Genomic DNA, 16646 nt, shown 5'->3' on the forward strand with positions numbered 1-16646 from the left:
GGGAACATCATAATATGATGGGAGCAGTCATTTGGTGTCTTTTAACTGAAATATAATGGCTAAAACTGTGCAATACACCAACCACTCCATTTCAGGACGAACTTCATACGAACCTGAATTGTCCAATTTAATGGCCAAATCGATATCGGATTGAGTCCAAAACTTGGGGAACATCATAATATGGTGGGAGGAGTCATTTTGCTGGTTTTGAGTGAAATCCAATCTCTACAACTATGCAATACACCAACCACCCTATTTCATAACGAACTTCGTACGAACATGAATTGTCCAATTTCATGGACCAATCGATATCGGATTGAGTCCAAAACTTGGGAAACATCACAATATGATGGGAGGAGTAATTTGGTGTCTTTTGACTGAAATCCAATGGCTAACACTACGCAATACACTAACCACTCCATTTCGGAACGAACTTCGAACGAACTTGAATTGTCCGATTTCATGGACCAATCAATATCGGATTGAGTCCAAAACTTGGGGAACATCATAATATGATGGAAGGAGTCATTTGGTGTCTTTTGACTGAAATCCAATGGCCAAAACTATGCAATACACCAACCACTTCATTTCGGAACGAACTTCGTACGAACCTGAATTGTCCAATTTCATGGACCAATCGATATCGGATTGAGTCCAAAACTTGGGGAACATCATAATATGATGGGAGGAGTCATTTGGTGACTTTTGAGTGAAATCCAATGCTTAGAACTATGCAATACACTAACCACTCCATTTCAGAACGAACTTCGAACGAACTTGAATTGTCCGATTTCATGGACCAATCAATATCGGATTGAGTCCAAAACTTGGGGAACATCATAATATGATGGAAGGAGTCATTTGGTGTCTTTTGACTGAAATCCAATGGCCAAAACTATGCAATACACCAACCACTTCATTTCGGAACGAACTTCGTACGAACCTGAATTGTCCAATTTCATGGACCAATCGATATCGGATTGAGTCCAAAACTTGGGGAACATCATAATATGATGGGAGGAGTCATTTGGTGACTTTTGAGTGAAATCCAATGTTTAGAACTATGCAATACACTAACCACTCCATTTCAGAACGAATTTTGTACAAACCTGAATTGTCCAATTTCATGGACTAATCGATATCGGATTGAGTCCAAAACTTGGGGAACATCAAAATATGATGGGAGGAGTCATTTGTTGACATTTGAGTGAAATCCAACAGCTAAAACTATGCAATACACTAACCACTCCATTTCAAAACGAATTTCGTACGAAACTGAATTGTCCAATTTCGTGGACCAATCGATTGCAATACACTAACCACTCCATTACAAACGAATTTCGTACAAATCTGAATTGTCCAATTTCATGGACCAATCGATATCGGATTGAGTCTAAAACTTGGGGAATATCATAATGTGGTGGGAGGAGTCATTTGGTGTCTTTTGAGTGAAATCCGATCTCTACAACTATGGAATACACCCACCACTCCATTTCATAACGAACTTCGTACAAACCAGAATTGGCCTGGGAGGAGTCATTTCTTGGGTTTTGAGTGAAATCCAATCTCCACAACTGTGCAATACACCGACTACCCTATTTCATAACGAACTTAGTACGAACCTCAATTGTCCAATTTCAGGGACCAATCGATATCGGATTGAATCCAAAATTTGGGGAACTTCATAATATGATGAGAGGAGTCATTTGGTGTCTTTTGGCTGAAATCCAATGGCTAAAACTATGCAATACACCAACCACTCCATTTCAGAAAGAACTTCGTACGAACCTGAATTGTCCAATTTCATGGACCAATCGATATCGGATTGAGGCCAAAACTTACGGAGCATCATAATATGGTGGGAGGAGTGATTTGGGGATTTTTGAGTGAAATCCAATAGCTAAAACTATGCAAAGCACTAACCACTCCATTTCAGAACGAATTTCGAACGAACCTGAATTGTCCAATTTCATGGACCAATCGATATCGGACTGAGTCAAAAACTTGGGGAATATCATAATGTGGTGGGAGGAGTCATTTGGTGGCTTTTGAGTGAAATCCGATCTCTACAACTATGGAATACACCAGCCACTCCATTTCATAACGAACTTCGTACAAACCTGAATTGGTCTGGGAGGAGTCATTTCGTGTGTTTTCAGTGAAATCCAATCTCGTAGACTATGCAATACCAAAACCACCCTATTTCATAACGAACTTCGTACGACCCTGAATTGTCCAATTTCATGGACCAATCATATCAGATTGAGTCCAAAACTTGGGGAACATCATAATATGATGGGAGGAGTCATTTGGTGTCTTTTGACTGAAATTCAATGTCTAAAACTATGCAATACACAAACCACTGCATTTCAGAACGAACTTCGTACAAACCTGAATTGTCCAATTTCATGGACGAATCGATATCGGATTGATGCCAAAACTTGGGGAACATCATAGTACGGTGGCAGGAGTCATTTGGTGGGTTTTGAGTGAAATCCAATCCCCACAACTATGCAATACACCAAATACACCATTTCATAACGAACTTGGTACGAACATGAATTGTCCAATTTTATGGACCAATCGATATCGGATTGAGAACAAAACTTGGGGAACATCATAATACGGTGGGAGGAGTCATTTGGTGGGTTTTGAGTGAAATCCAATCTCTACAACTATGCAATACACCAACCACTCCATTTCATAACGAACTTCGTACGAACCTGAATTGTCCAATTTCAAGGGCCAATCGATATCGGATTGAGTGCAAAACTTGGGGAACATCATAATACGGTGGGAGGAGCCATTTGGTGACTTTTGAGTGAAATCGAATTTCTAAAACTATGCGATACACTAACCACTCCATTTCAGAACGAATTTCGTACGAACCTGAATTCTCCGATTTCATGGACCAATCGATATCGGATTGAGTCCAAAACTTGGGGCACATCATAATATGGTGGGAGGAGTCATTTTGAGGGTTTTGAGTGAAATCCAATCTCTACAACTGTGCAATACACCAACCACCCTATTTCATAACGAACTTCGTATGAACATGAATTGTGCAATTTCATAGACCAATCGATATTGGATTGAGTCCAAAACTTGGGAAACATCACAATATGATGGGAGGAGTCATTTGGTGTCTTTTGACTGAAATCCAATGGCTAAAACTACGCAAAACACTAACCACCCCATTTCAGAACGAACTTCGAACGAACTTGAATTGTCCGATTTCATGGACCGATCCATATCGGATTGAGTCCAAAACTTGGGGAACATCATAATATGATGGGAGGAGTCATTTGGTGTCTTTTGACTAAAATCCAATGGCTAAAACTATGCAATACACCAACCACTCTATTTCAGAACGAACTTCGAACGAACCTGAATTGTCCAATTTCAATGACCAATCGATATCGGATCGAGTCCAAAACTTGGGAAACATCATAATACGGTGGGAGGAGCCATTTGGTGGGTTTTGAGTGAAATCCAATCTCTACAACTATGCAATACACCAACCACTCCATTTCATAACGAACTTCGTACGAACCTGAATTGTCCAATTTCAAGGGCCAATCGATATCGGATTGAGTGCAAAACTTGGGGAACATCATAATACGGTGGGAGGAGCCATTTGGTGACTTTTGAGTGAAATCGAATTTCTAAAACTATGCGATACACTAACCACTCCATTTCAGAACGAATTTCGTACGAACCTGAATTCTCCGATTTCATGGACCAATCGATATCGGATTGAGTCCAAAACTTGGCGCACATCATAATATGGTGGGAGGAGTCATTTTGAGGGTTTTGAGTGAAATCCATTGTCTACAACTGTGCAATACACCAAGCACCCGATTTGAAAACGAAGTTCTCATGAGCGTGAGCTGTGCAAATTTATCGACCAATCGATATCGGATTGAGTCCAAAACTTGGGAAACATCACAATATGATGGGAGGAGTCATTTGGTGTCTTTTGACTGAAATCCAATGGCTAACACTACGCAATACACTAACCACTCCATTTCAGAACGAACTTCGAACGAACTTGAATTGTCCGATTTCATGGACCAATCAATATCGGATTGAGTCCAAAACTTGGGGAACATCATAATATGATGGAAGGAGTCATTTGGTGTCTTTTGACTGAAATCCAATGGCCAAAACTATGCAATACACCAACCACTTCATTTCGGAACGAACTTCGTACGAACATGAATTGTCCAATTTCATGGACCAATCGATATCGGATTGAGTCCAAAACTTGGGGAACATCATAATATGATGGGAGGAGTCATTTGGTGACTTTTGAGTGAAATGCAATGCTTAGAACTATGCAATACACTAACCACTCCATTTCAGAACGAACTTCGAACGAACTTGAATTGTCCGATTTCATGGACCAATCAATATCGGATTGAGTCCAAAACTTGGGGAACATCATAATATGATGGAAGGAGTCATTTGGTGTCTTTTGACTGAAATCCAATGGCCAAAACTATGCAATACACCAACCACTTCATTTCGGAACGAACTTCGTACGAACCTGAATTGTCCAATTTCATGGACCAATCGATATCGGATTGAGTCCAAAACTTGGGGAACATCATAATATGATGGGAGGAGTCATTTGGTGACTTTTGAGTGAAATCCAATGTTTAGAACTATGCAATACACTAACCACCCCATTTCAGAACGAATTTCGTACAAACCTGAATTGTCCAATTTCATGGACTAATCGATATCGGATTGAGTCCAAAACTTGGGGAACATCAAAATATGGTGGGAGGAGTCATTTGTTGACATTTGAGTGAAATCCAACAGCTAAAACTATGCAATACACTAACCACTCCATTTCAAAACGAATTTCGTACAAAACTGAATTGTCCAATTTCGTGGACCAATCGATTGCAATACACTAACCACTCCATTACAGAACGAATTTCGTACAAATCTGAATTGTCCAATTTCATGGACCAATCGATATCGGATTGAGTCAAAAACTTGGGGAATATCATAATGTGGTGGGAGGAGTCATTTGGTGTCTTTTGAGTGAAATCCAATCTCTACAACTATGGAATACACCAACCACTCCATTTCATAACGAACTTCGTACAAACCAGAATTGGTCTGGGAGGAGTCATTTCTTGGGTTTTGAGTGAAATCCAATCTCCACAACTATGCAATACACCAACCACCCTATTTCATAACGAACTTAGTACGAACCTCAACTGTCCAATTTCAGGGACCAATCGATATCGGATTGAATCCAAAACTTGGGGAACTTCATAATATGATGAGAGGAGTCATTTGGTGTCTTTTGGCTGAAATCCAATGGCTAAAACTATGCAATACACCAACCACTCCATTTCAGAAAGAACTTCGTACGAACCTGAATTGTCCAATTTCATGGACCAATCGATATCGGATTGAGGCCAAAACTTACGGAGCATCATAATATGGTGGGAGGAGTGATTTGGGGATTTTTGAGTGTAATCCAATAGCTAAAACTATGCAATGCACTAACCACTCCATTTCAGAACGAATTTGGAACGAACCTGAATTGTCCAATTTCATGGACCAATCGATATCGGATTGAGTCAAAAACTTGGGGAATATCATAATGTGGTGGGAGGAGTCATTTGGTGGCTTTTGAGTGAAATCCGATCTCTACAACTATGGAATACACCAACCACTCCATTTCATAACGAACTTCGTACAAACCTGAATTGGTCTGGGAGGAGTCATTTCATGTGTTTTCAGTGAAATCCAATCTCCTAGACTATGCAATACCAAAACCACCCTATTTCATAACGAACTTCGTACGAACCTGAATTGTCCAATTTCATGGACCAATCATATCAGATTGAGTCCAAAACTTGGGGAACATCATAATATGATGGGAGGAGTCATTTGGTGTCTTTTGACTGAAATTCAATGTCTAAAACTATGCAATACACAAACCACTGCATTTCAGAACGAACTTCGTACAAACCTGAATTGTCCAATTTCATGGACGAATCGATATCGGATTGATGCCAAAACTTGGGGAACATCATAGTACGGTGGCAGGAGTCATTTGGTGGGTTTTGAGTGAAATCCAATCCCCACAACTATGCAATACACCAAATACACCATTTCATAACGAACTTGGTACGAACCTGAATTGTCCAATTTTATGGACCAATCGATATCGGATTGAGTCCAAAACTTGGGTAACATCATAATACGGTGGGAGGAGTCATTTGGTGGGTTTTGAGTGAAATCCAATCTCTACAACTATGCAATACACCAACCACTCCATTTCATAACGAACTTCGTACGAACCTGAATTGTCCAATTTCAAGGGCCAATCGATATCGGATTGAGTGCAAAACTTGGGGAACATCATAATACGGTGGGAGGAGCCATTTGGTGACTTTTGAGTGAAATCGAATTTCTAAAACTATGCGATACACTAACCACTCCATTTCAGAACGAATTTCGTACGAACCTGAATTCTCCGATTTCATGGACCAATCGATATCGGATTGAGTCCAAAACTTGGGGCACATCATAATATGGTGGGAGGAGTCATTTTGAGGGTTTTGAGTGAAATCCAATCTCTACAACTATGCAATACACCAACCACCCTATTTCATAACGAACTTCGTATGAACATGAATTGTCCAATTTCATAGACCAATCGATATTGGATTGAGTCCAAAACTTGGGAAACATCACAATATGATGGGAGGAGTCATTTGGTGTCTTTTGACTGAAATCCAATGGCTAAAACTACGCAAAACACTAACCACCCCATTTCAGAACGAACTTCGAACGAACTTGAATTGTCCGATTTCATGGACCGATCCATATCGGATTGAGTCCAAAACTTGGGGAACATCATAATATGATGGGAGGAGTCATTTGGTGTCTTTTGACTAAAATCCAATGGCTAAAACTATGCAATACACTAACCACTCTATATCTGAACGAACTTCGAACGAACCTGAATTGTCCAATTTCAATGACCAATCGATATCGGATCGAGTCCAAAACCTGGGAAACATCATAATATGATGGGAGGAGTCATTTGGTGACTTTTGAGTTAAATCCAACGGCTAAAACTATGCAATACACCAACCACCCTATTTCATAACAAACTTTATACGAAACTGAATTGTCAAATTTCGTGGATCTATCGATATCGGATTGAGTCCAAAACTTGGGGAACGTCATAATGTGGAGGGAGGAGTCATTTGGTGGCTTTTCAGTGAAATCCAATTTGTACAACTATGCAATACCCCAACCACTCCATTTCAAAATGAACTTCGTACGAACCTGAATTGTCCAATTTGATGGACCAATTGATATCGGATTGAGTCCAAAACTTGGGGAACATCATAATATGATGGGAGGAGTCATTTGGTGTCTTTTGACTGAAATCCAGTGGCTAAAACTATGCAATACACGAACCACTCCATTTCATAATGAACTTCGCACGAACCTGAATTTTCCAATTTCATGGACCAATCGATATCGGATTGAGTCCAAAACTTGGGGAACATCATAATATGTTGGGAGGAGTCATTTGGTGACTTTTGAGTGAAATCCAATGGCTAGAACTATGCAATACACTAACCACTCCATTTCAGAACGAATTTCATACGAACCTGAATTGTCCAATTTCATGGACTAATCGATATCGGATTGAGTCCAAAACTTGGGGAACATCATAATATGATGGGAGGAGTCATTTGGTGACATTTGAGTGAAATCCATCGGCTAAAACTATGCAATACACTAACCTCTCCATTTCAGAACGAACTTCGTACGAACCTGAATTGTCCAATTTCAAGGACCAATCGATATCGGATTGAGTGAAAAACTTGGGGACCATCATAATACGGTGGGAGGAGCCATTTGGTGACTTTTGAGGGAAATCCAATGGCCAAAACTGTGCAAGACACTAACCACTCCATTTCAGAACAAATTTCGTACGAACCTGAATTCTCTGATTTCATGGACCAATCGATATCGGATTGAGTCCAAAACTTGGGAAATTTCATAATGTGGTGGGAGGAGTCATTTATTGGCTTTTGAGTGAAATCCAATCTGTACAACTATGCAATACACCAACCACTCCATTTCATAACGAACTTCGTGCGAACCTGAATTGTCCAATTTCAGCGACTAGTCGATATTGGATTGAGTCCAGAACTTGGGGAATATCATAATGTGGTGGGAGGAGTCATTTGGTGGCTTTTGAGTGAAATCCAATCTCTAAAACTATGCAATACACCAACCACTCCATTTCATAACGAACTTCGTACGAACCTCAATTGTCCAATTTCATGGACCAATCGATATCGGATTGAGTCCAAAACTTGGGGAACATCGTAATATGGTGGGAGGAGCCATTTTGTGGGTTTTGAGTGAAATCCAATCCCTACAACTATGCAATACACCAACCACCCTATTTCATAACGAACTTCGTACGAACATGAATTGTCCAATTTCATGGACCAATCGATATCGGATTGAGTCCAAAGCTTGGGAAACATCACAATATGATGGGAGGAGTCATTTGGTGTCTTTTGACTGAAATTCAATGGCTAAAACTACGCAATACACTAACCACTCCATTTCAGAACGAACTTCGAACGAACTTGAATTGTCTGATTTCTTGGACCAATCAATATCATATTGAGTCCAAAACTTGGGGAACATCATAATATGATGGGAGGAGTCATTTGGTGTCTTTTGACTGAAATTCAATGGCTAAAACTACGCAATACACTAACCACTCCATTTCAGAACGAACTTCGAACGAACTTGAATTGTCTGATTTCTTGGACCAATCAATATCATATTGAGTCCAAAACTTGGGGAACATCATAATATGATGGGAGGAGTCATTTGGTGTCTTTTGACTAAAATCCAATGGCTAAAACTATGCAATACCCCAACCACTCCATTTCAGAACGAACTTCGTACGAACCTGAATTTTCCAATTTGAAGGGCCAATTGATATTGGATTGAGTACAAAACTTGGGGAACATCATAATATGATGGGAGGAGTCATTTGGTGTCTTTTGACTGAAATCCAATGGCTAAAACTATGCAATACACCAACCACTCCATTTCAGAACGAACTTTGTACGAACCTGAATTGTCCAATTTCATGGACCAATCGATATCGGATTGAGTCCAAAACTTGGGGATCCACATAACATGGTTGAGGCGATTTCTATCTTCGGCATTTGAGTATGGTGTCTTTGAAGTCATGGGACATGGAGTAATTAATTTTTTTTTTACACTATACTTATGATATGATTCTTTGAAGTGGCAGACTAGTGGTTCGATTGTATGACTAAGCTTTCATTGGTTCTTATTAGTTTGCTATAAGTATGCTTTAACCAATTTGCTTGCTGGTATGCAGATGTTTGTGGGAGTCATCACTGTAAACCCTCAGGAGACACAACTCCTCCTACTAGGGACACCTAGGGGTTTAAAGGCTTGTTGCACATGCTCAGTGCAATCGTTTAACCAGCGTAAGTGGTCTAGTTAGATTTTATTGTCTTGTGTGTTTTTAGTTTCAGTTTTGCTCGAGGACTAGCAAAAATCAGGTTTGGGGGTATTTGATAACTCATATATTTATACAGTTATACCATCCATTTCTAGTATATTTGTGATTTTTTGAGTTAAACTTGTTGCGTTTTATCCTATTTTGTGTTAGTATGCAGTTGCATATACTTTAGGATCAAGTTGAAGGCAAAAGAAATGAAAACATGCCATTTTTGGAGCTGACCCTTATTCAAACGTGGAAACAAGTTTCGTGACCTGTTTTGAAGTCCAAATAAAGAATGCAAGGCGAACCTGGCTTGTTTGGAGACTAAGAGCGGAATGGGAAAGCAATGGGGATTTCTGGCCTGATTTGGAGGTGCCAAATAAGGCAAAAACGTGCAAAATAAAGGCTGATTCATTAGGATATCTTTGGAACATCTTGCAACCTTGTTTACCCCATAAAAACTTGCCTTTTAGCCACTTCTAAAACCCCTATTTATTTTGGACGAATTTCACAACCCTAGATCTGACTTCTTGGTTATTCTCTCCTTTCATGCACACTAAAACCCTAGCCGTCCATATATTTCCACCATCAGGACTCAGCGCAAGAGGTGGTTCTTGGAGAAGTTCAACATCAGAATTGGTTCAAGGGTTTCCTCTCATGAATTTATTTTCACTCATGTTGTTTATTTTTGTTTTAATCTCTTTGAACATGATGTGTAACTAAATTCATAGCTAGGGATTTCGATGTAGCCTTGCAACATTGATCCATGTTTCTAAGTTAAAGTGTTCAGTTCATCAATTTGTTTCTTGTTTCATTCACTGAATCTATTGTCCAATTTGTTTGTCAATTTTAATGTTTGATCACCATTAGAGTCGCCTACAGATTATCTAGACAAGGTTATAGTAAACATCATGCTTAATCTTGTTAGACATGTGAATGAATGAAGAGAATGCTATGTAAACATCATGCTGCGTATTTTCTTTGGTTCTTTAACGTTTTCTTGCATGCTAATGACTCTTAACTTGGAACCAAAGTTGAACATCCCAACTAGGTTACAGATTAGGAGAATTTGATCAAAACCACATATCATATGGCTGATCATATATATGTAAAACGAACTCTGGAAACAGGTTGGTAGTTGAGTACGGTTTAATTTTATAAACATGGAATTAGTTTTGCAATGGTGAATTCGAAATCCCTGGTCTCTTCGCTATTCTTTCTACATCAATATATTATTCACTACTACATTCTTTTTGCATTGGAAGTTATTTTTCATTTACAACACAAAAACTACTTTCAAATTGTCACTTTCATTTTTAGTTAGGGTTCTTTCAAAACTAGTAATTTATGGAGGTCCAATCGGTCCCTGTGGTTCGACACCCTTACTTGGACCATTATACTAACCATATATTGGCACTTGGAAGGAACACAACAGAGGAGTCATTTGGTGACTTTTGAGTGAAATCCAATGGCTAAAACTATGCAATACACTAACCACTCCATTTCAGAACGAACTCCGTACGAACCCGAATTGTCCAATTTCATGGACCAATCGATATCGGATTGAGTCGAAAACTTGGGGAATATCATAATGTGGTGGGAGGAGTCATTTGGTGGGCTTTGAGTGAAATCCAATCTCTACAACTACGCAATACACCAACCACTCCATTTCATAACGAACTTCGTACGAACCTGAATTGTCCAATTTCAGGGACCAATCTATATCGGATTGAGTCCAAAACTTGGGGAACACCATAATATGATGGCAGGAGTCATTTGGTGACTTCTGAGTGAAATCCAATGGCTAAAACTATGCAGTACACTAACCACTCTATTTTAGAACGAACTTCGTACAAACCTGAATTGTCCAATTCATGGACCAATCGATATCGAATTGAGTCCAAAATGTGGGGAGCATCATACTATGGTGTGTGGAGTCATTTGGTGGCTTTTGAGTGAAATCCAACATCTACAACTATGCAATACACCAACCACCCTATTTCGTTACGAACTTCGTACGAACCTGAATTGTCCAATTTCATGGACCAATCGATATCGGATTGAGTCAAAAACTTGGGGAACAACATAATATGGTAGGAGGAGTCATTTGGTGTCTTTTGACTGAAATCCAATGGCTAAAACTATGCAATACAGTAACCACCCCATTTCAGAACGAACTTCGTACGAACCTGAATTGTCCAATTTCAGGGACCAATCGATATCGGATTGAGTCCAAAACTTGAGGAACACCATAATACGATGGGAGGAGTCATTTGGTGACTTTTGAGTGAAATCCAATGGCTTTATGCAATACAGTAACCACTCCATTTCAGAACGAACTTTGTACGAACCTGAATTGTCCAATTTCAGGGACCAATCGATATCAGATTGAGTCCAAAACTTGGGGAACATCATAATATGATGGCCGGAGTCATTTGGTGACTTTTGAGTGAAATCCAATGGCTAAAACTATGCAGTACACTAACCACTCCATTGTAGAACTAACTTCGTACAAACCTGAATTGTCCAATTCATGGACCAATCGATATCGAATTGAGTCCAGAATGTGGGGAGCATCATACTATGGTGGGTGGAGTCATTTGGTGGCTTTTGAGTGAAATCCAACGTCTACAACTATGCAATACACCAACCACCCTATTTCGTAACGAACTTCGTACGAACCTGAATTGTCTAATTTCATAGACCAATCGATATCGGATTGAGCCCAAAAATTTGGGAACATCATAATACGATGGGAGGAGTCCTTTGGTGTCTTTTGACTGAAATCCAATGGCTAAAACTATGCAATACACCAACCACTCCATTTCAGAATGAACTCCGAACGAACCTGAATTGTCTAATTTCATGGACCAATCGATTTTGGATTGAGTCCAAAACTTGGGGAACATCATAATATGATGGGAGGAGTCATTTGGTGTCTTTTGATAGAAATCCAATGGCCAAAACTATGCAATACACCAACCACCCTATTTCATAACGAACTTCGTACGAACCTGAATTGAACAATTTCACGGACCAATCGATATCTGATTGAGTCCAAAACTTGGGGAACACCATAATACGGTGGGAAGAGCCATTTGGTGACTTTTGAGTGAAATCCAATGGATAAAACTATGCAATACAGTAACCACTCCATTTCAGAACGAACTTCGTACGAACCTGAATTGTCCAATTTCAGGGACCAATCGATATCGGATTGAGTCCAAAACTTGGGGATCATCATAATACGGTGGGAGGAGTAATTTGGTGGGTTTTGAGTGAAATCCAATCTCTACAACTATGCAATACACCACCCACTCCATTTCATAACTAACTTCGTGCGAATTTGAATTGTCTAATTTCATGGACCAATCGATATCGGATTGGGTCCAAAACATGGGGAACATCATAATGTGATGGGAGGAGTCGTTTGGTGACTTTTGAGTGAAATCCAACGTCTAAAACTATGCAATACACTAACAACTCCACTTCAGAACGAATTTCGTACGAACTTGAATAGTCTAATTTCATGGACTAATCAATATCAGATTGAGTCCAAAACTTGGGGAACATCACAATATGATGTTCCAATCTCTGCAACTATGCAATACCCCAACCACTCCAATTCAGAACGAACTTCGTACGAACTTGAATTGTCCAATTTCATGGACCAATCGATATCGGATTGAGTCCAAAACTTGGGGAACATCACAATATGATGGGAGGAGTCATTTGGTGTCTTTTGACTGAAATCCAATGGCTAAAACTATGCAACACACCAACCACCCTATTTCATAACGAACTTCGCACGAACCTGAATTGTCCAATTTCACGGACCAATCGATATCGGATTGAGTCCAAACCTTGGGGATCATCATAATACGATGGGAGGAGTCATTTGGTGGGTTTTGGATGAAATCCAATCTCTACAACTATGCAATACACTAACCACTCCATTTCATAACGAACTTCGTACGAACCTGAATTGTCCAATTTCATGGACCAATCGATATTGGATTGAGTCCAAACCTTGGGGATCATCATAATACGGTAGGAGGAGTCATTTGGTGGGTTTTGGGTGAAATCCAATCTCTATAACTATGCAATACACAAACCACTCCATTTTAGAACGAACTTCGTACGAACCTGAATTGTCCAAATTCATGGACCAATCGATACCGGATTGAGTCCAAAACTTGAGGAACGTCATAATGTGGTGGGAGGAGTCATTTGGTGGCTTTTGAGTGAAATCCAATCTCTACAACTATGCAATACACTAACCACTTCATCTCAGAACGAACTTCGTACGAACTTGAATTGTCAAATTTCTTGGACCAATCGATATCGGATTGAGTCCAAAACTTGGGGAACATCATAATATGATGGGAGGAGCCATTTGGTGTCTTTTGATTGAAATCCAATGGCTAAAACTATGCAATACACAAACCACTGCATTTCAGAACGAACTTCGTATGAACCTGAATTGTCCAATTTCATGGACGAATTGATATCGGATTGAGTCCAAAACTTGGGGATCATGATAATACGGTGGGAGGAGTCATTTCGCTGGTTTTGAGTGAAATCCAATCTTTACAACTATGCAATACACCAACCATCCTATTTCTTAACGAACTTCGTACGAACATGAATTGTCCAATTTCGTGGACCAATCGATATCGGATTGAGTCCAAAACTTGGGAAACATCATAATATGGTGGCAGGAGTCATTTGATGGTTTTTGAGTGAAATCCAATCTCTGCAACTTTACAATACACCAACCACTCCATTTCATAACGAACTTCGTACGAACCTGAATTGTCCAATTTCATGGACCAATCCATATCGGAGTGAGTCCAAAACTTGGGGAACATCACAGTACGGTGGCAGGAGTCATTTGGTGGGTTTTGAGTGAAATCCAATCTCTGCAACTTTGCAATACACCCACCACTCCATTTCATAACGAACTTCGTACGAACCTGAATTGAACAATTTCACGGACCAATCGATATCTGATTGAGTCCAAAACTTGGGGAACACCATAATACGGTGGGAAGAGCCATTTGGTGACTTTTGAGTGAAATCCAATGGATAAAACTATGCAATACAGTAACCACTCCATTTCAGAACGAACTTCGTACGAACCTGAATTGTCCAATTTCAGGGACCAATCGATATCGGATTGAGTCCAAAACTTGGGGATCATCATAATACGGTGGGAGGAGTAATTTGGTGGGTTTTGAGTGAAATCCAATCTCTACAACTATGCAATACACCACCCATTCCATTTCATAACTAACTTCGTGCGAATTTGAATTGTCTAATTTCATGGACCAATCGATATCGGATTGGGTCCAAAACATGGGGAACATCATAATGTGATGGGAGGAGTCATTTGGTGACTTTTGAGTGAAATCCAACGTCTAAAACTATGCAATACACTAACAACTCCACTTCAGAACGAATTTCGTACGAACTTGAATAGTCTAATTTCATGGACTAATCAATATCAGATTGAGTCCAAAACTTGGGGAACATCACAATATGATGTTCCAATCTCTGCAACTATGCAATACCCCAACCACTCCAATTCAGAACGAACTTCGTACGAACTTGAATTGTCCAATTTCATGGACCAATCGATATCGGATTGAGTCCAAAACTTGGGGAACATCACAATATGATGGGAGGAGTCATTTGGTGTCTTTTGACTGAAATCCAATGGCTAAAACTATGCAACACACCAACCACCCTATTTCATAACGAACTTCGCACGAACCTGAATTGTCCAATTTCACGGACCAATCGATATCGGATTGAGTCCAAACCTTGGGGATCATCATAATACGATGGGAGGAGTCATTTGGTGGGTTTTGGATGAAATCCAATCTCTACAACTATGCAATACACTAACCACTCCATTTCATAACGAACTTCGTACGAACCTGAATTGTCCAATTTCATGGACCAATCGATATTGGATTGAGTCCAAACCTTGGGGATCATCATAATACGGTAGGAGGAGTCATTTGGTGGGTTTTGGGTGAAATCCAATCTCTATAACTATGCAATACACAAACCACTCCATTTTAGAACGAACTTCGTACGAACCTGAATTGTCCAAATTCATGGACCAATCGATACCGGATTGAGTCCAAAACTTGAGGAACGTCATAATGTGGTGGGAGGAGTCATTTGGTGGCTTTTGAGTGAAATCCAATCTCTACAACTATGCAATACACTAACCACTTCATCTCAGAACGAACTTCGTACGAACTTGAATTGTCAAATTTCTTGGACCAATCGATATCGGATTGAGTCCAAAACTTGGGGAACATCATAATATGATGGGAGGAGCCATTTGGTGTCTTTTGATTGAAATCCAATGGCTAAAACTATGCAATACACAAACCACTGCATTTCAGAACGAACTTCGTATGAACCTGAATTGTCCAATTTCATGGACGAATTGATATCGGATTGAGTCCAAAACTTGGGGATCATGATAATACGGTGGGAGGAGTCATTTCGCTGGTTTTGAGTGAAATCCAATCTTTACAACTATGCAATAGACCAACCATCCTATTTCTTAACGAACTTCGTACGAACATGAATTGTCCAATTTCGTGGACCAATCGATATCGGATTGAGTCCAAAACTTGGGAAACATCATAATATGGTGGCAGGAGTCATTTGATGGTTTTTGAGTGAAATCCAATCTCTGCAACTTTACAATACACCAACCACTCCATTTCATAACGAACTTCGTACGAACCTGAATTGTCCAATTTCATGGACCAATCCATATCGGAGTGAGTCCAAAACTTGGGGAACATCATAGTACGGTGGCAGGAGTCATTTGGTGGGTTTTGAGTGAAATCCAATCTCTGCAACTTTGCAATACACCCACCACTCCATTTCATAACGAACATCGTACGAACCTGAATTGTCCAATTTCATATACCCATCGATATCGGATTGAGTGCAAACTTGGGGAACATCATAGTACGTTGGCAGGAGTCATTTGTGGTCTTTTGACTGAAATCCAATGGCTAAAACTATGCAATACACCAACCACTCCATTTCAGAACGA

Source organism: Prunus persica, chromosome G3 (assembly GCF_000346465.2).
Source record: "Prunus persica cultivar Lovell chromosome G3, Prunus_persica_NCBIv2, whole genome shotgun sequence".
Taxonomy (NCBI): Eukaryota; Viridiplantae; Streptophyta; class Magnoliopsida; order Rosales; family Rosaceae; genus Prunus; species Prunus persica.